Below are 27,016 nucleotides of genomic sequence, written 5' to 3' on the forward strand. Positions count from 1 at the left end.
TCCACCCCCCCCCCCCCTTTCTTGCATGAAATATTATATCACTGATTTGGACATCATGAGTACTGGTGCATGCGTTTCAACACGGGTTTATTACTGAAATTCTGAAACTAGTTTGTTAAACTGCGCTTTTCTGGGTGATAAGGTTGAGATATTACGGACCATTGGGAGCTTTATGTTTCCGTTCTCTCCATCATGTGTTTTTATAGATTATACATATGTTTTTGTATTTGCTTATGTTGTGGCAGATACTATAAAACAACATAGTGAGTGTTGTAATATGATCATTGATTGGCTACTATATGGCCTTATCACAATTGGTGAACTTCTACTTTAAATGTAGGAGCTTATTATTGTGCTTGGGGTTATGAGACAGTAATCAATATGAAGAAATACTATACAATTCTGTATGTTTATCTTATACAGCCTTGAGAAAGTCGCAGGACTACTACCTATAGCGACGAAACGCGTTGGCTGTTGTTTGCTGTTGGGAAGGAATCCGAATAAAACAAGACAAGAATTTGATTTGAAGATTGGAATTGTTGACTCATACTTTCTATGCATATGATATATGTGTGTTATTGAAAAAGTGAAACCGTCTTTATGAACATACGTGTGCTTGGGAGTTAGAATTTCTTTGGTGAGAGACTCGTCTCTTGATTTATGGAGTTTTGTGGTTCTCCATTCCTTTGAGCACCGTAAAAACAATTAGGAATTATTAATCATTTAGTGCGAATCTAAAACCTAGGCGCCTTGAACCTATGAGCATAACCACGCCACTGTTTGTTTTCACAGACACCACGGTGTTTGTCCTTGGCCTCCGATGTTATCAGACTTGGTCACACCTATGCCTAAAAACTAATTTGAAGGACGTAAGCCACAGCCATTACAACGCGTGTCCGTCGCCACAAAGCCATTATCATGCTTATGGCTTTATCATGAGTGGTAAATGTATACTAGTAGTAAAAGCATACATGGTAAAGGCATGCGTGGTAAAGCCATATGCGTGCTAATGATCACGCATGCTTATGACCGCGTTGTAATGGCTGTTTTTCCCCAGGACACTGCAGGAACCGAATCTGGGTGTGGCGGACTCCAGGGCATCAGGTGGTGGGCCACGCAGCCTCCCTCACACTATATAGAAATCTCCGGGGGGGTGGTCGTTTTCGTGTTTTGAGGGGCGTCATTGAGGCCCACATAGTTAATTTTGTAGGGGGGTAGGTTTGCACGCAAAAATGTCGCAAGAGGTTTGTAAATGTGGTACACATTGTTTTACTTTGATTTCCTTTGTATGTTGTAGTCCATTCAGAGAAAATATAAGTTATTGTACAGCTAGTACTTCTCAACCCTACTGTCAAACATCTTACTATAGTATTTCAAATTATAAATATTTTTGTTGAGGCCCTCCCCGCCCTCCAAATAAAACAAGTATATAGTTTTTTTAAATTAACTTTTATTAAAACAACAATAACTGTAAACGTAACTTAAAGATAATTTAATAAACAACTAGAAAAATAACTTTAATAAAACAGTATTATAAACAAATTGTGATGTGGACTCCAAAAGATGTTGGGTAGGTAATTTGCAAAACAAAAAAAACAAAAAAGAGTTTAAAGTTATGTAGATGTGACTAAATAAGGTGAAGCATTACAAGTGAAGGTTACACTACGATTTTACGTGTGCAGTGTGTCTAGTACATTTCACTTCTGTTATAGTCCCGCGTTCAAGTGGAGTCTATATGGAAGTGCCTACTGCGTTACTGACACAAAAGTGGCACAACGGGATTGTAAATACGCCGACTTATTTTTAATGCATTGCAATGGAGGCATTGTATATCTAGGCCGCTGTGCTTACCTTGTATTTTTAGTGCGGCCAAACACTGCGGCCACCGGAGTTCACAACTTCAATACACCTCTGCTTCTACACGTCAAAGTAGACAGCAGTGTCTATAACTTTAAAAGAGAAAGAGAAATGATGTCACAGAGAGTGAGAGAGAGAAATCAACAATAAAACTGTCTCGCAGAGTCTGTAGTTGAGATTTTTTATTCAAAAGTCAGACGCATATTTACAAGCTCCTTGCGGGGGGGCTTAACTTCAAGGAAAAAGAAGAGTGAAGCTGCAGGGGCTGTAACGTGGGGGACATCAAAGCCTCATTAACAAGCAAAATGTCTTTAAAAGACCTGTTTAGTATTCAGGTGCGACTGTGTGTGGGCACAGGAAGCTATCTCATCCTAGCTGAAGCCCCGATAGCTCAATGTGTGTTTTGCGCGCCTGCTGCATACTACACATTCTCTCCTTTCACAGATAACTTGTCGTTCTTTCGGAAAGAAGTTTCTTTGCTCACCTTCTACCATTGCCGTCGTCCTTGTTACATAATCCATCGCGAAGCTCTACATCTAAAAAATATTAAAAGAAAGATGTTATGATTGGTAATTGTTACCATATTAATTTGGAATTAGATAACATCGCGCTTTTATACACGTTCCTTTTCACATCTCTACAAACTGTTTGTATTGGTAATATTCCAGACGTTTCAGCGATTATAAAAACGTTCCTGCTATTGGGAAATAAATGTATATTTGTAAATTAATACACTATATAGGAGTGCGTTCGTCTAATATACTAAGTCGCGTTTTTGTATCTAGTCTGCTGCAACCCTGACTCCCTCCGATGCGTACTCAAGCCTCACTGCTCATCTTTTCGTGGATAAGACACCTTCTGCATGATGTAGTCCCGATCTCCAACAAAGAAGTCTCATATGTGGTGCTGAGTCTTGATATCTGTATGGCTAACGATATTCTCCTGCTCCCATCATCATCATCGCAGGTTCTTCATCCGCTCAGTGCTTTGGGCAAACTAACTCAGTGACCAAAGAGGCCACTCATGTAGTAGTGGGCGCCCTTGTTCGGTACTTTGAGAACAACTCTAAAATGGCGTATAACACGTGCGCTCCGTCTTTTTTATACATAGGGTCACGTGTGTAGTGATGGATGTGCTGAATGGGTGTGCTGTGGGTGTATACCAGGCATGAGGGAGTGTGTGTGTCAATCTGACAACTAGACCTGCAACTAAGAAATCACTACCGTGGAAATTTGGGCCTTATCCTGTTGTTGTGTTTTCCTGTTAGCGTAAGAGTGGCGTGTACTAACGTATTCAGTATTAATTTACCATCTCCCCCCGGGGCTTTTAAATGTTGGAAGAGGGGCCGTGCGGCTCCGGGACACTGCACGAGCTGGCCGTGAGGCGTGGCAGTCTCTAGAACCTTCGAGGGCTCTGGGCATAGGGTCACGCACTCTACTTCATACAATACACTAAAAAAGAAAACAAAGTGATGAGAGATGATTTGTGATGTGTTTAAGTTGAGAGCCTGGATAATCATTAAATGGGATCTGGCAGTGAGGGGCGTACTTTTTTTGCAACAAGCCTTTTGGGGTCTTGCGAAAGCAAGTCATCTTTAATAATTCCCTCTCGGTTCGTGTACATGCCAAAATATCTGATTTACTCATATGTTAAAAACAATTTTTTTTTACACCTGTACATACGTCACTACACACGTGACTCTATCTACAAAAAGACGGAGCGTACAATGCCCTCACGGTCCCGCCGACTCCTCGTGACCGTTATGTTCGAATAGAACATGCGCAAATGAAATGAAAAACATTAGGGGTATATGGACTGATGGTGGGCGTGGTGAGGCGTATTGTGCGCATGCACACCATTAATACACATGCGTTGAGTGAAAAGGGTACACAGGTCAATGGGGTACACTCCTCTATAGAACACCGGCATTGCTTTTACACATGGGGAGATGCTAAGTTGCTTGTTTGGATTTTGAAAGTGAGAACAGATTTCACTGTTGTGTCTTTCAAAGTTCAAACTAAGGGCCTCATTAGGATCGCGGACGGACTTGCGTCCGTCCGCGACCCTAGAGGATGAGGGAACGTCTGCATGGGCTGCGGCGTTCCCTCATGTGCGTTTAGGATGTGACCGCCACCCTGGCGGTCACATCCTGGATATTTAACATTGCGGAGGGTGCTGCTTCAAGCAGCACCCGCCGCAATGTTAAAAGTGCATGTTTAACATTTACATGCACAAAGCGGCAGGCACCGCGCGGTGCCTGCCGCTTTGTGCATGTAAATGCTGGGGGGTACCATAGGTACCCCCCATGTGCACCCCCCACCCGCCAACACCCTGGGGGCCCGCAACGGGCCCCCAAAATCAAAAGTACACATGCTTTTCCACGGCGGAAAAACCGCCGCGGAAAAGCATGTTTAGAAATGCATCCTAATTCGGCTGGCGGTGTCTGATAGACACTGCCAGCCAAATGAGAGCTTTTCCGCCGCGGTTGTAATCCGACCACGGCGGAAAAGCGGCGGACAGAAACCAAGACCCACCAGCCATCGTAATGCGGCGGTGGGTCTTTGGTGAGTCCGCAGAGGATTTTCCACCTCCTCCATCATAATGAGGCCCTAAGTTTGGTATGGGAGGGCGGGAGCCGCAAGACTTTTCATAGCAAACAGGAGTATCCCGGGGGCAGGCACACCGGGACACTGCAGGAACTGGCTCTGGGCATGGAGGTCTCCAGGGCTCTCAAGGGCACCAGGCGGATGGCCACGAGCCCGTGTCACACAATACAGAAATCTCCGGGGGGTGGTTGTTCCCGGGGTTTGAGGTGCACACACTTTTAATTTTTTAGGGGGGGGGCCGTGGACGCGCAAGTGGCGCAAGGGGGTTGTAAATGTGGTACCGTGTTTTGTTTTACTTTGCTTTCCTGATCCAGGGTAAATATAACGTTTTTTGTACAGCCAGTACCTTTCTGCCTGTTACCATAGTAACAGTTCATGGAACACTTGCATGAGCACAGAGGTTAGAAGTTGACCACAATATGTTGCTAATTGAAATAGTTACTGTGCTGGAGATTTATATTTTTTTCATAGGAACCGTTAGTCGTACAAGAAGTCAGTGGAAAAGTTTTGTTAGGGATTCCTTCGTGTTCGGGGAGTATTTGGGTAACGTGCTCCAAGCGGGACTTTAAGAAGTTTAATGTTCATTGGCTGTGAAGTATTAAAAGTAGAAGGTTTGGCAGTCATTCCTTGCTCGTCTGTGGAACAACATAGACATTTTATTGGCTAAAGTGTTCCGAGCACAAGTTTGCTCCTTATTGGGTGGGAAAGGTACACTGTTGTCAGTGATATTGTGTTGCATTTTCCACAAGAGTTTGGGGAAAGAAAGTTGTAGAGGGCAGGTTAGGAACACTATTAACTCTGTACAGTGCCCATAAGGTGGTGGAGAGGGATTATGAGGGAAACAATGTTTTTTATATGTTTAAAGGGCCATTTATAAAATTGTTGTGTGGTGTATAAATCACAGCGGAAAAATGACAGTGACTTGAGGTGTTTTTTTTATCAAGTTTGCGGGTGACATACTTCTTAGGAGTACGATTTACTTATAATGTGGTGTTTACTTTCCTGATGGGGAGGTGTGGTTGCGCAGCAAAAAATTCAGTCTAGGTTTGAAACAGTTTTTTTAAGCAAATACAAATAAACTTTCTTCAGAAACTTTTGCTGTATATATTAAAGGGGTGACAATTAAAACTGGAATTTCATAAAATATCAGTTAAGCGTGGCTATATACGTCTTTTTTGTGCTACAGTTTGTAAAAGTGTTGCCCCACATTCTTGATGATGTAAGAGGGCATCAGTTAATTTTAGATATAGTAGAATAGAAGTGCTACAACAAACACCCCCGCACTACATTATCTCAGATCAAGAGAACAAGTAAAAAAACTGTTAAATACAATTATTTCATATTACATAGAAATGCATGCATTATTATTTTTCAAATTTGTATTCTGTACAATTCAAGAACGTGCTGTCGTAGTGCTTAGAGGTTGCAGACTGTTCCGCTAATAAATCACATACTCACTAAAGAATATATAGGATGGTTCTTTAGTGAGAAGGTGAATAGGAACCACAAATAAGAATAGAAATTAGAAAATAACATTCAGAAATGTAGGGTTTATTAAATATTTAAAGTAACAAAGTATGCATGATAGCTATATTTTTGTGTTATGCTGTATCGTAGAATATCTGATCAAGTACGTTTTAATATTTAAAAGCTATATTATAGATGACGCTGAAAAATCTCCCATTCCTCTTCTGTAGCAATAGGACAATCTATTATAATATTACTATTGATACCATTGTTACAGTAAAAAGAAAAGGAAAATAAAGTTATGTATTTAACAGAACATCCATAATGAAATACTTTTGAGCCGTAATTATTTACTGAATTTCTTTTCTGCGAGAGGTGAAAAAGTTTGATCTTCGTGGTGATGGGTCATAAACTCCTCTGAGATCATGACGGTGAGAATAATAATATGTATATATTCTCACAGCACATATTCACAAGGGGAAAATAGATTGAAAAGCGCAAGCCGGTAACGTTGCTTACTTATCGTTACTCTTTGTGACGACGGATCGTGAACTCCACTAAGATCACCAAGACTGTTAGTGTTATAATATACATATTAACAGTATGTGATCTCTAGGGGAAAACACATAAACAACTGACTGAGATTGTGACATTGATTGTAAATGTTTAGAGTTTGCGTCGACGGGTCACCAACACCTCTCAAGCGAAGTACAGTGTTAATATTATAATATAAAAAGTCACTATATACAAGGTGAAAGAAGACGTTACAGAGAAAAAGCGAAAAACATGCAATAACATTTTTTTCTAGATATAAATGTTTAAATATTGACAAATAGCCGCAAATTATAACTAAGTACTATGCCTATGCCATATTGAAACAACGTACAACTCCGGAATATGTTTGTTGACGCAAAAAGAGAATCCGATGCTAGAAAACGGAACCTGCAACATAGATTGGCGACTCAGAAAGAACTCGCGAAAACAAAACTAAGTGCACAGTAGGTGTGGTTTATATAGTTTTTGGTTGTTTAGTAGTCTACGGAAGGAAGCTGTGGGTCTGCCTATTTAGATGTCACGTTTTGCAGTTAACACGTGCTCACGTTTTAACTGTTTTTCTTCTGCACGTGTTCGGAAAAGTTACAAACTGTAAAGCTGTAAAGGTTTCGATTTCGATCGTAACACGTATAAGGTATTATTATCTACATACGTTGGAGAGTTTAAAAAGTGTTACTCACTAAACAGTGTTCTTTGCATTTTCATGATTAAAAACATCTAAATAGAAGACATAAAAAAAATATCGTTATCATTAGAAGAAAAAAAAAGTATTAATATTTGTTATTATTATACTTCTTAATTTAAAAAATGCTAGCATTTGTAAATCGTAAACCTATACTCGGAAAGGTGTGCTGGCGCCTGGGGCGTTGGGAAGATTAATAAATAATAAATGCCCTTTTCTATGCACCTGTAAACTTGGCTTTTAAACTTTCAATTGCCCAGTCTGTATCTTTACACTATCACCAAACACTCTGTCACTGCTGGTTTAGTTTTGTAGTGACTCATTCATCGGTATGTAGTAATCCATTCACTACATTAAAACACTAATGGGCACATATACAATAACTGGCATATCCCCAGGAACATGCCAGTTATTGTGCACCGTGACACCACCACTATGGATGCGCCATATTTACAATGCGGTGCACCATGGGACAAAAACGGCACATGGCTTTGCGTACGCTTACGGTGCGCTTACGGTGCTCTTACGATGCGAGTACGTATGACGTCCCGCCAGGATTCGCGTAATTGCTTTTAAAAGTAATATACGCTTATTAAAAGTTAAAAAACAATTTTCAAAATTATCTAGATGTCTTCTCTTAGTATGTACATTAAATACTGAAACAATTAAAAACATTCGCGCCTTTCGAGTCCGGGGCGCAGTACATGACGTCACATGGAAGCATTGATGCGACGCGTAACGTCAAAGCGTATTCGTAATGTATGCACGGGTACGCACAGAATACGATTTGCCGCACAAAGTATGGTGCGATCACCATACGCGTACCATACGATTATACCCAACAAAAACAATGAAAAAGGAATTAAATAGAATTTAATTTTAATATATTGAAGAAAAAAAAAGAATTAATAAAAAAATATGTTTCAATTTACTTTTGTTATTATTTTACATTAAGAATATGAAATATAACTTAAAAAATAAAATAAATATAAATATTTATACGAAAAATTCAGGAAATTAGTATAAAAAGAAAGAAATACAAAAATTAATGCATTGCAAACCATTGAAATTCACTGAAAAAACCATAGGTTTTACACACGTTATAGTTAGGAATTAACATTTAAAAAACCTTGCAAATTCACTGAAAAAACCATAGGTTTCACACGTTATAGTTAGCTGGATATTTCACTCATACAAAACCATTGAAATTCCCCTGTTATAGTTAGTTTAGCTAACTATAACTCGCACGTCCACAATGCATTGCTGATGACGTCACATATTACATCACTCATGACATGGCCAGTGACATCACTCATGACATCACTGATGACATCTCAAATGACATCACTGATGACATCACTGATGACATCATCCTTGTGAAAGAGTGGCAGACCTCCTCTCACCCTAATATTACCTTTATACACACATTCAAAAATAGAAACTAACATTTTCAAAAAAATGTAGATACCAATACCAGTTACAACAACCTATTCAGTAATTCCGACATCTACATACACAACCACTCATTCACCAACAGTTCTATATAGTCACTCATACATGTACTCACTCATCATATGTACTCATACATCTATACATCCTGTTGCACACCGATACTCATCCATGGAGTTACTCACACACATACTCACAGATGCAAATAAACTATTAAACACCCATTTACTTGCATATACAGCTATATACACACACCACTACACTAATTTCTACAGAAACGTACACATACTTGCTCTCTTAAACAATCACTTATAGAAACACATACTTATTTATACAGGAACTCTTTTAAACTCTCACTCTCACATATACTCACTTATATACATCAATACTCACGTATACTAGTTTAAAACATATGTAGTTACTCATAAAGATACTATTGAGACCGTCATTCACTCACTAACACACCCATACACACACTCATCCACCCATGCAGTCCTGCACATATGCTGTCTTCAAAACACATACAAACAGTGAGTCACTCATTCATGCATCTATGCGCTAAGTAATATCCCCCACCGAACCATACAGACACTCATACTGATACTCAAAAAAGAAACTAATAACCCATATACACACTTATGTAGCTACTCACCAACCCTTGCAGCCACTTATACATAAAGTGAAACACTGATACAGATATTTAAATATTTAAACATTACTCGTTAATACATGTATTCACTAAGATACGTGCCAGATCGGTGTACGAGCTGTACCCCATGTACGATCAGTGTACGAGCCGTACCCCATTGTACGATCGGTGTACGAGCCGTACCCCCATTGTATGATCGGTGTATGAGCCGTACCCCCATCGTACATGTGATACGGCTCGTACACCGATCGCATGGGGTACGGCTCGTACACCGATCTTACATGGGGTACGGCTCGTACACCGATCGTACAATGGGGGTACGGCTCGTACACCGATCGTACAATGGGGGTACGGCTCGTACACCGATCGTACATGGGGTACGGCTCGTACACCGATCGTACATTGGGGTACGGCTCGTACACCGATCGTACAATGGGGGTACGGCTCGTACACCCCATTATCACAGGGGTGCAATCATGGGGGGTACGCCCCGTACCCGGGGGGGCCGTTCCGTACCTGTTTCGGCGCGAACTCTGCTTTTACGGCTGTTTTCAGCTCCCGTAAAAAAAGGGTTGTACGGTGCATACCCGACACGTATTGTACTTGCTGGGCTGTAAAAACCAGCCGCGAACCATACAGATGTCGCGTACAGTGAGTTCCGAGGGAGAATAGTACGGAGATTAGAGTCGTACGGTGTCTTGTACGACTCGTACGGAGTACGGCTCCTGGTACGAATCGTACTTCGTCGTACGTACGGGGGACGTTGCAGGGTACGATTTGTACGGGAAAAACGCTCCGAACAGCTATTCGGAGCGGTTTTTCCCGAATCGGAATCGACCCCTTGTTGTTTATAAATAAGTATACATAAGACTCAGTGATTGTATGAGTGACTGTATTAAAAACTGTATACCTGTAATTGTGATTTTATAACACACTAAGTATAAGTTACTAGCTATATGAATAAATAAAGTGGTGTTTGTATAAGTGTGTAGCTTAGTAAATGTAAGTATGTTCAATTGTTTGCATAAGTGTGTAGGATGACTGCATAAGTGAATAGGGTGTGTGCTGGTGTGTAATGTTGATGTAGGTGTATAAGTATATTTAATAATGTTCTATTGATATTTGTTAGCATGTATGAGTGAATCTATAGGTAAGTGTTTAAAGGTGTGTGTAGATGTAGGAATGACTGAGTGGGTTTTTAGAAACTTATATTGGTGTGTCAATGGTTTCAAACATGGTACTCCATATTTTATAATGAGTGTTGAAAGGTTATGCTAGTGTATGATAAGTTGTATCAGATTGTCATGTGGATGATGTCATCAGTGATGCCATTTAAGATGTCATCAGTGATATCATCAGTGATGTCACTGTCCATGTCATGAATGATGTAATATGTGACATCATCAGCAGCGGACTGTGGGCGCGTGAGTTATATATATATATATATATATAACTATAAAGGAGGAATTGCAATGGTTTTGTACGAGTGGAATGCCTAGCTAACTATAAAACCCCTGAAACCTATGTTTTTTTCAGTGAATTTCTAAGGTTTTTAAAATGTTAATACCTAACTATAACATGTCTGAAACCTATGTTTTTTTCAGTAAATTTCAAAGGTTTTGAAAATGACAATTTTTAAATGTATTAATTGTTATATTTATTTTCTTGATACTAATTTACTACATTTTTTAAACTACTTATTTTTAGATATTTCATTTTTTAATTACATATACATTTTTAATATCAATTGAAATTTTTTTTTTAAAAAGATTGAAACTCTATTGTTTTTTATTTGTTTTATATATTTTTTTAATATATTTATAATATTTACTTTATTGGGTTTTTTTCCAATTTTTTTGGGAGTCGCGCACCCAAAGCGGACCTTTCTCGATCACTGCGCGGAACCTAGCCGCCTCTTTTAGGTTTGTTCTCTAGGGTCCATTTACCACAACAATCTGCGTTTCAATATGGATGGCATCTATAGGAGAGATGGTGTACATTTTACAGATGAGGGAAACAGAGTCTTCCTCATCAACTTCAGACCCTGCATAGGTACTTACTTGTAGGTACTAAAATCTCTCAATAAACACAAGGGCTCATTTTAGAGCCACCTAAGAACTAAACACATAAGCTTGATGAATATCTGAAAAATATTATTACGCGTACAAGTCGTGCGCCACACGCGCTGGAGTCGTGCACCCTACGGGTTAGGAGCCGTGCATCCAATGCGTGCACACCAGGGGCCGCAGTGAGCGCCGCAATGGGTGCGCTACTCCTAATTTTACCGTAAGAAAAAATAGCCCCTATCACTAATTTTTATTATCCCCGAGGACCCCAACCCCTGCGGCTTATAAAAAACGTTGGGGACCGTGGGGGGAGCCCCAATGCCCCCACGGTCTCAGACGGCTCCCCGCGTCCTTCGGGAGCCGGCATTGCTTTTTCACATGGGGAGCTGCTAACATGCAGCTCCCCGTGTGGAAAAGCAATATGGTTTGGATTTTGAAAGAGAGAGCAGGTTTCCCTGCTCTCTCTTTCAAAATCCAAGCCACGTTTGCTATGGGAGGGCGGGAGACTCCCGCCCTCTCATAGCAAACAGCAGTGTCCCGGGGGGGCACCCCAGGACACTGCAGGAGCCGGCCCTGGGGGGTGGCGGTCCTCGGGGCCCTCGAAAGCTCCAGGAGGGGGGCCACACAGCCCCCCTCCCACGATCCATAAAGCCCTGCAGGGTGGTAGTCCCCGGGGCTTGGGGGGGCCGTTAAGCTCCCCCACAAATTATACTGGGAGGGGCTTTTGATCCCCTCCCAACAATTTATTTTGTAGCCCCAGGGGGTGGTGGTCCCCGGGGCTGGGGGGGGGCCCCTCTGGGGCCCCTTTAAATTTATTAATTTTGCCCCCGGGATTTGGCCCCCCGGGGGCTAATTATAAGAGAAGCTCTGTTCTATAATTTTTTTCCGCGGGATTCGCGCACCCTGCGCGCACTTAGCAAAAATTTGGGGGGCATGGGAGTTCTTTCTGGGCCCCCCACAGCAGGTCTAGAGAGTCAGGGTATTTCTAGCCTGCCCCTTTATGCATTTTGCACACCTATTCCACAGACTTCTTCAGCCTCGCTTCTACCGAGGCACAAAATGGCTGCCAACATTTCCTAGTTTTGAATGTTGACAACCACTTGACAGCCAATTAGCATTCAGCGCGTGATCGGGAGGGTGCGCTCAGGGTGCGTGCAGGATGTGCGGATTCACCGCGGCCATAGATATATATATACGTTTAACTGTAATTTTCTCAGTAACTACTGAATAGATTGACACCATTTAAGCAAAAGGCACAAGTCTGAACTGAGGACTACCTCTTTGCCAAATTTGGAGAAATTTCGTTCAGCAGTTCAGGCTGTAGCAGCGGCTAAAGGTCCTATGGGAAATTGCATGGGGAAAACACGTTTGGGGACCTCCCTTTTTTCTCGACCCCCGCTTGACGAATCATCCCGAGACTTTGAAGTTAGGAGCAGACCGGAGCTGGCCAAAAGTTTTAAAAATTTCACGAAGATTCACCAATCGGCGCCAAAGTTATTGGGAATAGAATGTTGCGGATTTCCTATGGATAATAGGTCCTAACTATAACTAACTACTGGCGAACACCAGTATGTAATATATATATATATATATATATATATATATATATATATATATATATATATATTCACTGAAAAAAACATAGGTTATAGACCATATATAGTTAGGAATTTGCATTTAAAAAACCTTATTTTACTCACACAAAACCATTGAAATTCCATATATAGTTAGTTGCACTAACTATATATCGCGCACCCGCAATCCACTGCTGATCATGTCACATATTACATCATTCATGACATGGTCAGTGACATCACTGATGACATCACTGATGACATCTCAAATGACATCACTGATGAGATCACTGATGACGTCATCCAGTGACTGTGTGTTTCTGTAAAGTTTAAATATGTTTTACATATTGAAGAATGAGTAGATGTATAAGTGTCTGGACGAAGGATTTAGTAGGTGCATGACTGAATGTATGAGTGAGTGATTAAATGTGTCTCACTGAGTGCATGGGTTAGTGACTAAACTGTCTTAATTTGTGCATCATTATGTCTGTTGTTCTGTAAACTGCTGCATGTGTTGATCATTAGCTATACGAGAGGCTATATGTGTTATTAATTGGTTGCCCAAGTATTTCTATGGCAGATTGAGTTTGTGTGGGGGTGGCTGGAAGGTGTGTGACTCTATGCATAGATGTGTGAGCAGTTTATTCACTAGGTGTATGAGTTCAAGAGTGCATGTGGAAACAGCTACATGGGCAGTTGACTGTGTGCATGAGTGTATTGATGAGTGAATGGATATCTCAATGCTACATGTCATAGTAAGTACATATGTAAAACACAGTACATGTGAGAGTTGGCATATATAAATAACTGTGCATGAGAGCCACTGAATGAGTGAGTGGTTGTATCGATCATTGTGAACTTGTATCAGGGATTGTATAAGAGAGTAAATATGTGTTAGTATATGTTTCAATAAGTAAGGTGTGTTTAACTGTATAGTTGAAGAAATGGAGGTGAGATTGTTTCTTTGCATGACTGACTGGGTGTGTGAGTAACTCCATGGATGAGTGGCAGTGTGTGAGTGTCTGTATACACTGAGTGTATCTAAGGTTATATTAGAGTCTGAAGAGGTTTATCGTATTAGCACAAGAATGATGTCAAATGAGATGTCATCAGTGATGTCATCAGTGATGTCATTTGAGATGTCATCAGTGATGTCATCAGTGATGTCACTGACCATGTCATGAATGATGTAATATGTGACATGATCAGCAGTGGATTGCGGGTGCGCGATATATAGTTAGTGCAACTAACTATATATGGAATTTCAATGGTTTTGTGTGAGTAAAATAAGGTTTTTTAAATGCTAATTCCTAACTATATATGGTCTATAACCTATGGTTTTTTCAGTGAATTTTCAAGGTTTTGTAAATGCTAATTCCTAACTATATATGGTCTATAACCTATGGTTTTTTCAGTGAATTTCAATGGTTTTTTAATAGCAAATATCATAAGCTGTCGAATGTCAAGTACGTGGTAAGTGAAAACATTTTCGTGTTTATGCACACTGATCTGCTTTGAATGGTGCCCCCCCCCCTCATTTCTATTAGGAGTACTCTCTCTTTGCAGATAGTGAAAGGTAGTTAACGCAGGCCTTTGCCCCCGTTGTAATCCGTCGTGCCTGCTTCTCTCTCCATTTGATTGATTGTTATCCAAGTATTTACTGTTTTAGAATTAGTTCTCTTTGGTTCATTCTCTATTTACAAACAAACACAGAGTCGCAATACTCTGTTTAGTCTTTGCAGATAACGAAAAATCGTGTAAAAAAAAAGAAAAGGAATCGAGCAAAATCAGTAGGCCACTAATGGGATCTCTTTTTGACCTCGCTAAAATAGAAACATTAGGAACAACCCCTCATGACAAATACAAAACTAGTGAGATGAACTGAACTCCACACAATGATGGCTGCAAAACAGCTCGGCTCCGCCACCCACCCCGCCCAAAATAACGATAAAGAGCGGCTGCCATGATTGGTTGCGGAATGGCCACAACGGAGCTACGAAATGGTGGTGCTCTCATGCTAACCCCAGCTTCAGTCTGAAACATCCAGAAACACTGTAGACTACCAATTCGATCAGTTCCGGTAGCGCCCCAATGTAACCCGGTAGAGAAGAACTAGCCCTCCCCTCTTTGACTGATGGTTCTTGTTGCCTGTCCCTTCTGTTGTCATTTAACAGAACTATTTAGCCTGCTGAAAGGGGTTGTGTTTCGACCGCTGGTTGGTGGAGACATTTTGACTATATTCTGGACCTGCGTTGTCGCGTAATGCGTCATATGACGCGCCGCGTTAGCGCATCCGGAAGTCATCCGGGGCGCGCAGCGCGTAACGTAAGCATAACAAGTCATGTGACTTGTTAATAAAACTTTTCATTGGTTCATTTTACTTTTCTTATTCTAATGATGAAAGCCTTGGTCATATCACCTAAAAATTACGCTTTTAATTACTTCCGAACATTATTTTTTCTTAAATATATGTTATAATGTTCCAGGCTAATGTACTTTCCCGGAAATTTTACAACTGTCCTGCAAGTAAAATATATTCTTTTTTCGAGAAAAAGAGCGTTTCTTCGTCCCATGACGGAGCCGTTGAGCAAAAGAGGGTCGACCTGCTGTCTTAGTCGCCGATACGCCTGAATATGAGATTCTTATCGATCACTTTATGTTGCAGGAATAGAAAACACAACAGCCCTTGACCATTTATCTTTACTGCGTTCCTTCGTATTATACCTTTTACCCTTCATGTAATTGGTCTGCTTTATTTCACTTGCCTTTTAAAGATTCTAAAACAGTGACTATTATTAAAAACTTTACCAATGTATATACTACTACCATGTTTTCTTTTAAAAACCTTTATTGTGAAAATTTCATTATACAAATACGAGCCTATAACCACGTGGGCCTGCCACGGAGCAAACTGTAATCGTATATGATGAATAGACATTTACACTGTAGAGGAACGTAACGGGCGGGCCATTAGGTTGCAAGAACTAAGGTGTCTAACAGTTACGGAATCGGTGGACGTACATTTTATAATTAAAATACGACAGGGCCAGTTACAATAAAATTATCTAGATATACATTTGCGGGCAAGTACCATGGGTGACGTTAATTCGAATTTTCAACAGTACAGTAATCAATAACACATCAGAACTTAATATCAATAGGGATGTCGAAATATTCAATCAATTCTCGTCCCCGCCCGCCATGTGCTTCAAAACTGCATACGTATCTCGTGATTTCAAGGTTCTGCAACCAGTACACAACAAGGAGTTACGAGTCCCATTTATTCCGGCGCCATTTTGGGCGAGGACGGGCAGGTCCAGGATATAGTCAAAATGTCTCTACCAACCATCGACTATGATGATGTTCATATGCTGTATTTATTAGAGTAACACTCATCTGTCCACATGAAATTAATTTACCACAATCTAAACATGTCATTTTAATCTTTCCAAAGTTCTTCTAAATATTTGGGACCGTTTCCCTTGCCTCTGAAGCTCTCAGTGCCACTTCTTTGATGAATGTACTAGCAGGTCAGGGGTTCTCCTCCAAATCTCTCTTTTATGCAGCACTATAATTAATTGGTGCCACCTCTCCATATGACGATGCATGGTATAGTTACCACAACTATATTTTTTTTCGGTTCCTCTGGAGAGTTCATCGTGGCAGATGAAGCGTGTAACGTACCGGGCATTTACCTTTTTTTGCATGTACAGGAAAGGAAAAAAAATCGAGCGTCCGAGTTCTAAGGTGTCCCAGGGCCATTTTAGTGGACCAGGCCCAAATCCAAAGAACAGGCCGCCATTTTGAGAGTCCTCTTGCAGCCGCCTGTCGCTGTAGCATCAAGAGCAGCCGAAACTCAGCTGAATGGCAACTGAAACGGTAAATGGGCGCCCCACTACATTTCAGCATTGTAGGATGACCACACCAGTACAGCAACTTGCTAGACATCACCTCGGTGCCATCCGGATCTCGGCGCCCCACTGCAGATGAAGTGCCTCTCAACTATGAAACCACCACGGTGACATCCGGATCTTGGCGCGTTGTGCTGCCTTCGGCCTATTCGCACATCGGTCCGCTACTGACGCAAACTCACAGGCCAACGGGGCGCCCCACGCCGACTTTCAGCATTGTAGGATGGCCACACCAGTGCGGCAACTTGCTACACACCACCTCGGTGCCATCCGGATCTTGGCATCTCAGCGCCTAGTGGTGTCTTCTATTCCGAAAATATTGTTGCGCTGCCTTCGGCCCCATTCACACATCGGTCCGCTACTGACGCCATCTCACAGTCCAACGGGGCGCCCCACGCCGACTTTCAGCATTGTAGGATGGCCACACCAGTGCGGCAACTTACTAGACACCACCTCGGTGCCATCCGGATCTTGGCGCGTTGTGCTGCCTTCAGCCTATTCGCACATCGGTCCGCTACTGACGCAAACTCACAGGCCAACGGGGCGCCCCACGCCGACTTTCAGCATTGTTGGATGGCCACACCAGTGCGGCAACTTACTAGACACCACCTCGGTGCCATCCGGATCTTGGCGCGTTGTGCTGCCTTCGGCCTATTCGCACATCGGTCCGCTACTGACGCAAACTCACAGGTCAACGGGGCGCCCCACGCCGACTTTCAGCATTGTAGGATGGCCACACCAGTGCTGCAACTTGCTGGACACCACCTCGGTGCCATCCGTATCTTGGCGCATTGTGTTGCCTTCGGCCTATTCGCACATCGGTCCGCTACTGACGCCGCCTCACGTGCCAACGTATTTTCTCCGCATTTTACACCCTATGCCGCATAACAGGTCATGTGACTTGTTTATAAAACTTTTCATTGGTTCATTTTACTTTTGGTTTCCTAATGATGGAAGGCTTGATCATGTGACCTAAAAACAACACTTTTCATTGGATGAAAACTTTTTTTTTTCCCCAAACGATGAAAGCCCCACCTTGTTTCTGGATGTTTCAGACTGAAGCTGGCGTCAGCATGAGAGCACCACCATCTCGTAGCTCAGTCGTGGTCATTCCGCGAGCAATCATGGCAGCCGCTCCCCACCAGAAGCCTGCAGGAGTCGGAGCCCCCAAAACTTTTGATGAATTCTCAAGGCGGAGGGGACGCTTTCGAGAATGGGGTCCAAGACCTAGCAGACAAGCGTCAGATTTCCAAGGTGTCCCAGGGCCATTTCAGTGGACCAGGCCCAAAAAGGAAACAGCCTGCCGCCATTTTGAGAGTCCTGTGACAGCCGCCTATCGCTGCACCGCAAGAGTAGGCGCAACTCAGCTGAATTGCGGCTTTTGACACAGTGGACCAAAAACGGACGGAATGGCAACTGAAACGGTAAAGGGGCGCCCCACTACAACAGATGACACTCCACCTGGAGAGGCCCGTTCACGCCGCCTCCCCCGGGGCGCCCCACGCCGTTATTCGGAGCAGCATTGTAGGATACCAAAACCAGTGCGGCAACTTACTGGACATCACCTTGGTGCCATCGTTCTGCTGCCTTGGAACTATTCGCGCAACAGTTTGCTACTGATGACCCACCCCCGCGACGCCCCATGCCGTTATTTGCTGGGTGGCAACTTACTAGACATCACTTTCGTGTCATCTAGATTTCAGCGCGTTCTGCTGCCTTGGAACTATTCGCACAACAGTTTGCTACTGATGACCCACCCCCCGCGACGCCCCACGCCGGAAATCTGGACGTTGTGCTGCGTTGGGACTATTCGCACAGCCGACCGCTACTTCGTTGTTTTTCCCTAAAAATGTTTATATGTTATTACTATTTTTGTTTTCTTGTATATATTTATAAATTATTAAAGTTTTATAATCTTACTACTTTGTCGGAGTGCTATATATTTTTAATGTGACACATAATTGTAAAAACTTTGATGTACAAAGAGTCATCCCTGGAATCTTCCGCTTCAGGCTCGGTCCCCTCCCCAATCACAATACAGGATGGTTTTCAGATAATAGCAACGCTTCTGCTGTGACGGATCTCATCGAGTGTGGGCCTTGATCTACTATAACTCCTTTGAAGAGGGGTGATTCTTTACAGCTGTGGCCATAAACTACATCTGCAGGGCTAGCTGATACCCTAGGACCAGCCTGGACAATCGGACACAGAGGAAAAGGAGTGTCAGAGGGTGCGGTAGTGAATAGGGCGAAAGGGAGGTGTCGGGCGGGCACAGGGTGTGATTCTCAGGGAAGAGCAGCGCAGATGGGGGGAGGTTTATTACCCATGCATAAGACAGAGAGCGGGGGTGACCACTGCCTGGGGGAGATGCTTGCGAGGGTGGGGAGCCATGCTAAGGATCGACAGCGTGCACAGAGTGGGTCTGGTCAAGGCATCTAAAATGGCTGCCGTGCACGACAAAAGTGTGGCATTTGAAAAAAGACAAGATGGCGCAGACAATGTTTTTCAACACTTCCTGATTTCCTTCGAATCGAACGTTAACAGACGTTGGGGCATATTACCAAAGTTAAGCGATATTTATCCCTAACGATGCTTAGCAACGATTTTTTTACCGTCAGAAATTATCGCAGATAAACCTTGCTATTATCAAGGTTTATCGGAAATACGATAAAAAACGACCGCAATGCATTAATATCGCTGAAAACTCAGCGATATTCATGCATTACCGAGCTAATGCTCTTAGCCATGTTATCCACCTCCCATTGGATAACATGGCTAAGAACTGCTCAGGGCAGGTGGTAGCTTTTGGAGATATTCGCGCTTATCTCGAATATTTCCAAAAGTTGATAATAGGAGATAGCGATGTTAGCGACTGTTTCCAGTCGCTAACATCTTGGCATGCCCACTTTGCATGTCATTAGTGATAAATATCACTCACATGCAAAGTGGGGCCCAAGATGGTCGCTATCTTCTACTAGCCGTCGCTAACTGGTGTTAGCAACAGCTAGGTAATACACATATAATTTTATCTCCGCGAAGCGGAGCGCTGTTACAGATATATATCTTGTTTCTGAACGTTAATTTCTCAAAATGCACTGAAGCACATACATTGAGACCTAGCAAAGGCACATCGGGCTACCAGTCCCTACAATTTTGCCAAGTTTCGTGCAAATCCATTCAGCTGTTCGATCCTACCGAGAGACAAGATGGCGGCCGCTACGGACTGTTTGGAATGTTTACAGACACCGGAGAGCCAATCAGCTTCGCTTCGCAAAGCTCCGTAACGCGAAAAGTACGCGAAGCGGTGCGCTGTTACAGATATATATCTTTTTTTGAACGCTAATTTCTCAAAATCCACTGGAGCACATATATTGAGATCTAGCAAAGGCACATCGGGCTACCAGTCCCTACAATTTTGCCAAGTTTCGTGCAAATCCATTCAGCTGTTCGATTATTATTATTTTTATTTTTTTTTGCCCCGCGGGGCCCTTTTAAAACCTCCACATCAAACCTAGGGGGTGAGCGACAATGTACTATGCCCCCTTATGGTCATTTGCCCCTTCGCTTTGGCCTCCTCTTGTCTCTCGATCCTACCGAGAGACAAGATGGCGGCCGCTACGGACTGTTTGGAATGTTGACAGACGCCGGAGAACCAATCAGCTTCGCTTCACAAAGCTCCGTTGCGCGAAAAGTACGCGTCCTGGGGCGCTGCCCGGTCCGCTGTTACAGATATATATCTTTTTTTAAACGTTAATTTCTCAAAATCCACTGGAGCACATATATTGAGACCTACAAAAGGCACATCGGGCTACCAGTCCCTACAATTTTGCCAAGTTTCGTGCAAATCCATTCAGCCGTTCGGGCTAAAAGTGAGGCCAACCGCCCTATGGAAATTAACATGGGAAAAACGCGTTTTGGGACCCCCCTTTTTTCTCGGCCCCCCCTTGACGAACCCCCCCAAAATTTTCAGGGGCTGCTCAGAAACAAAATGTGCCATTTTCCTGAACATTTCAGCCAATTCCGTCCACAAACGCCAAAGTTATTAGACATAGAATTTTCAAAAATCCCATAGGGAAAAAATCCTAACTATATATACCTACTGGCGACCGCCAGTAGGTAATATATATATATATATATATATATATATATATATATATATATATATATATATATATATATATATATATATATATTCACTGAAAAAACCATAGGTTATAGACCATATATAGTTAGGAATTAGCATTTACAAAACCTTGAAAATTCACTGAAAAAACCATAGGTTATAGACCATATATAGTTAGGAATTAGCATTTAGAAAACCTTATTTTACTCACACAAAACCATTGAAATTCCATATATAGTTAGTTGCACTAACTATATATCGCGCACCCACAATCCACTGCTGATGATGTCACATATTACATCATTCATGACATGGTCAGTGACATCACTGATGACATCACTGATGACATCATCTAGTGTCTGTGTGTTTTTGTAAAGTTTAAATACGTTTTACATATTGAAGAATGACTGGATGGATGGAAGACTGAGTGTGTGTGTGGCTGGCTGGGAGGTGTGTGACGCTGTGCATATCAATGTGTACTTGTATCAGTGATTGTATAAGAGAGTAAGTATGTGTTAGTATATGTGTGAAAAGTATGGTGTTCTGTGTTTAACTATAGATGAGGAAATCGAAGTGTGATTGATTCTTCACAGGACTGACTAGGTGTATGAGTGCATATGATAGTGTTCTAATAATAACTGACTGTATGTATGAGTAATTGTATGGGTGAATGAGTGAATGTGTGTGTAGACGTACGAATCAGTGAGTGCGTATGTAGTAACTGGTATTGGTGTGTCATGATGTCATCAGTGATGTCATTTGAGATGTCATCAGTGATGTCATTTCAGATGTCATTAGTGATGTCATCAGTGATGTCACTGAAGTATGGTGTTCTGTGTTTAACTGTATAGATGAAGAAATGGAAGTGTGATTGATTCTTTACAGGACTGACTTGGTGTGTGAGTAACTCCATGGATGAGTGGCAGTGTGTGACTGTCTGCATAGGTGTATGAGTGCATATGATAGTGTTGTAATAATGAGTGACTGTATGTATGAGTGATTGTATGGGTGAATGAGTGAATGTGTGTGTAGACGTAGGAATCAGTGAGTGCGTATGTAGTAACTGGTATTGGTGTGTCATGATGTCATCAGTGATGTCATTTGAGATGTCATCAGTGATGTCATCAGTGATGTCACTGACCATGTCATGAATGATGTAATATGTGACATCATCAGCAGTGGATTGCGGGTGCGCGATATATAGTTAGTGCAACTAACTATATATGGAATTTCAATGGTTTTGTGTGAGTAAAATAAGGTTTTCTAAATGCTAATTCCTAACTATATATGGTCTATAACCTATGGTTTTTTCAGTGAATTTTCAAGGTTTTGTAAATGCTAATTCCTAACTATATATGGTCTATAACCTATGGTTTTTTCAGTGAATTTCATTGGTTTTTTAACAGCTAATATCTGTAGCTGTAAAATGTATTCTTCTTTAAATCCAAAAATATATTTTATATGTTTATTAATAATTTTTTTTTTTAATATTTTTTTTTCTTCGTTCCCGCTTCGCGAATCGGGAAGCTTCCTGTTAGCTGACCTTGATGCCGCGAAATAGACCGCGAGCCGGTAAACGTTTCTTTACCGCAACTGCCGCGTTAGAAAACAACATCGTGACGCCTCCCGTCCGCATGACGTTTCACGTTGTCGCGTGATACGTCATATGACGTGCTACGTTAGCGAACTGGTACGCTTACCGAGTCGCAAAGCACAGGTTTCTGGAAGCAAACCGGGAGGCCCTGCAAAGCGCTTAACGTAAACACAGCAGGTCATGTGACTTGGTAATAACACTTTTCATTGGTTCATTTCACTTTTGGTTTCCTAATGATGTAAGACTAGGTCATATAATCTAAAATGAACACTTTTCATTGGTTGAGAACTATTGTTTTTCCCAAATGATGAAAATCCCTCCTTCTTTCCTCACTCTGACTTTCATCATTGTGAGAGAAAGACCCTTTGTTACCAGTGAGCAATGGCTTCTTTAGTAGCTTCAGCTGGTGCTTCCCCACCACCTCCACCACATCCAAGGAAGAGTGGACCACCTGCTCAAGTTATAATTCAGCAAGAAGAGGAAGAAGAGGAACAGGACGACGAGCACGAAGAGAGGCACTTTTTGCCTGAGGAGCCCAGGACGTCTCACCGGAAAGAAAACTTCATTTGGCAATTTTTTAAAATTCCCAAAGGTCAGAAAAAAGTAAATGCAAGATACGTAACTTGCCTTATATGTCAAGATAGACTGTCCAGAGGGACCGACAAAAAATACAGTTTCGGAAACTACACAATGCATTGCCATATGACTAGGTGGCATCCTAACAACTACAGTGCTGCACAGTTTCGTAACGACCTAGATAATCTCCCTATTATGGCCAGAAGATCTGTTGTACCGGAAGTAACGGGACCAGAGGGCAGGGAGATGGTGCCAAATATTCAAACGAGATTTCATGAAGTAAAACACGTCTGCGTACATTGCAATGGATTCATTTGCTACGGAGAAAGAAGCATCACTCTGATCAACAGAGCTATTGACTATCATATGCAAGTTTGTACGAAACGCCCCAAATAATAAATACTTTTTTTTTGTTTTGTTGCTCCTGTTGAGCCCTTTACAATGAATCGTTTTCATTGCCCCCTGCAAGAAAAACCCCAAAAAATATAAAACTGTTCAGAAAAATTCAAAAAAAGTAAAAAAATGTTCAGAAAAATAATAAAAAAAATATAAAACAACAAAAACAATAAAAAAAAAGTTCTTTTCAGAACTACCTCCCCGTTATTAAAAAATTGGTACAATATTTGGAACTGTGCCAACCTCTATTTCTCGTAGTTCGCTTCCCAGTTCGCTCGCCGGTACGCGAACCGGAAGTGAACCAACATTTTTTTTTAAAAAAGAGAACAGTAAGTATAAGGGAAGGAAACAGACACTTATGTTAAAAGAAAGACAGCTATAGGGGAGTAAACTAGAGATACTATTACCCGTAATCCACTGCTGATGATGTCACATATTACATCATTCATGACATGCTCAGTGACATCATCAGCAGCGGATTGCGGGTTTTTTGGCAACGTGCCTTATCCACGGTTTAATAACGCTGCCTTTTGCTTTATATAAGTTTTCAAATTGTATGAAATATATACCAATAGGTCGTTATGAACCTTTAGGTAGTGCTTTTCTTCATGAGGTCTGGTCGCTTCCATACACATACAGATGTTTCAAAGATGATCAAGAAGTTTATCTGAATGGAGAGGAATGCACTGAGACGCCAGATCATTCACTAATGTGTAGGCACATACAGTTACACGGTTCATGCAACAAACACCGACCAAATATGGCTTGCGTGTTGCAAGGCACGCCAGTTCCTGCTATCATCCCCACGTTCAAGTTGTTGGAAAATGGTAGTTATTTGATGCTCAATAATGAAGATTGTTCTGGGTTAATTAAAAGTATTCCTTTTATCGTAACAGTAAGTGAACGGGTTATTTGCTGCAGAAATGTTCTATTTCCTCCCACACATGAACATAGGGAGTTTTCAATCTGGCCACAAATATCAACCTTGGGAGCACATTTCAACGGCATGGCAAGAATAAGAGCTCTTTTGTCTCAGAGAGAGGTGGCCTTGAGTTCGGCCCGTGAAACTTTCGTGCTTCACATAGCGAACACCCGTACAGAGGTGCAGACCCTTTTAAATACTGATTCGCCTTTGCATTTCAGCGACATGGTTCGGACTATCTTTAACGCGTCCTCCACAAAGGCCCTGGCGCACTTTTTTAAAGTTGTTACCAGTGGTCTCGTGACTTCATTTGAGAAAATCTTTGGAGTCATCCCTGCTTTCTTTCATTTTATTTTTTCCACTCTGCTTCGTGGATTCCCATTTTTACTTGCATTACCAGCGGACGCTCTTGTGCTTTTTTACATTTTTAAATATGGATGTCCCTCCTGTGCAAGCTCCCGCCCTGCAGCTGCTGACACTGTTCCACAATCGCATGCTAGAATATTATGGCACAATGCCGTTGGCGATATTAAGCACGGCATATGGATTATCTTTTCGATTCTCCTACTTCACCTGTGTCCAGCCTGTATTTCACTGCCTGACCTGTGATTTCGATTGGGCCATTGATTTGTGTCTCTGCGGACCGGTTTCTCCTGACGTCGACTTTAATCAGCTGATGACTCCTATCATTACTCACGAGTTGGTTTGTCCTGGCGAAAGGATTATGGCTGTGGCATTGATGCATGGACTAATTGGTCCCTGGAATTTACTGGCGGCAACACAGTCTTTCTTGGAACAGAGCTTTCTTGAAAACCCACCGAGCTGTCCTCTGATGGTGATAGAGGATCCGGTGCTGGGAGAGCACGTATGTTCTTTTCCGCTTTTAAATTGGATGGCTGAACTCTTTTCGGATGAAGACGGTGACTTCCTATTGGAGGCTGTTGCAGCTTATTTTGCATACACAGTTATGTCATAGACCTTTTTCATGTTTGATATGCTGAGTACTAGCATTTCATTGACAATTCATTGACTTATTTGTCAAGTTTTTATTATTTAGCTTGCCTATTGGCTTAAGACTCGATAAAGTACTTGGCTGTTTTATTTTTCTTTAGCATTAAATTTTCCTAGTTTTTAATGTTTTACCTTGCGGACCGTCCACATATAAAGTTGCAATCTGCTCTCATGAGATGGCACTTCTATTATCTTATTCAGTTCGTTTCCGGATCATGGGGAGGTGTCATCTAGGTCCTGGATATCTTTACACCGTGTTAAGTTAGCATGGGCTCATTACCGGTTTAAACGCCATTTTTCCTTTTTTGCAACTTCTGCACACGACACTTAGTTGTTGCTTTAGCTTTCCACCTAGTAGTTCATCGTGGTTTACATGAGAATAATATGTTATTGCTCTACTATCTGCTTTGCTTGTTAAACTATATCTGTACAGCGAGTGCTGAAGTTTCAAGAACAACACGATACAGAATTGTTATGAGGTCTGATCTCCACGACTTCATACTCATAACATAAGTGCAGCTTCTGCCAATTCTGGGCATGAGGCGGGTTTTATATTGCTTTGCCGAACACACATACACAACAGTTGATGCGGTTCACATGAAGAGAGAGCTGGTGTATGCTGATGTGATTCCTTCAAATCTAAGACACTAAAGTATGGGCACGCCCTAAACCAACACAAACAGACCTTCTTAGCAAATAATATAATATGTGTATTAGGGAGGGTGAGATATAAGCAGCCGCGGGCCGTGGAGGGAGTTACGGTGGGGCAGGGAGGCGGGGAGGGGGAGGGGCAGGGTGGAGCCCTCTCCACCCTGCCCCTCCCCCTCCCCGCCTCCCTGCCCCACCGTAACTCCCTCCACGGCCCGTGGCTGCTTATAAGTGTTGCTAACTCTTATTCATTTACAGCATGTTAACATACTGTCACCATTCGCTTTTTATGTACTAGTAACTATGCTGGTAATTTTGCTACTGATAATATGTGTACTTGTATTATCTAAGATACTACGCCTGAGAAGACGGCATTAGTAAATAAACATTTCAAATACACATGTGTTCTTCTTAACTCCATGTTCTGGTTTCTAAGAAATATATAACGACCGACTGTTCATGAGTTCCACGTATCCTGAGGTACTATAAGTTCATATTCTGGATTGTCTAAACATTGAGAGTTTGTTATATCCAATGTGACACTGTACCTAGCTTGCTAAGGGGTTTTTGATTACTAAGGTGAGTTTTGGGGCACCCTAATTCGCCGAGGTTCCAATCCTCTGTCCACAGTTCTGTGTGAGAACAGAAACCCTGCGACAGGGGCACCCCCAACCCTTGCTGGAGCTTCATCACACTTGCGATACAACTCCAGCAATGCGCCACCTTTACGGTACAGATACATCACGCATCTGTGCTGTTTTTGCCCCATGATGCGCCGCATTGTAAATGCAGCACACCATAGGTGACGGAACAGCGGCACAGAATGACTAACACATCCCTGGTGATGCGCCAGTCATCATAAATCTATCCCTATGCTTCTTATCTTGTTAGAGATGAACCGCCATATGTATCATCAAAGTTTTTTGCATT

Source organism: Lissotriton helveticus, chromosome 9 (assembly GCF_964261635.1).
Source record: "Lissotriton helveticus chromosome 9, aLisHel1.1, whole genome shotgun sequence".
NCBI lineage: Eukaryota > Metazoa > Chordata > Amphibia > Caudata > Salamandridae > Lissotriton > Lissotriton helveticus.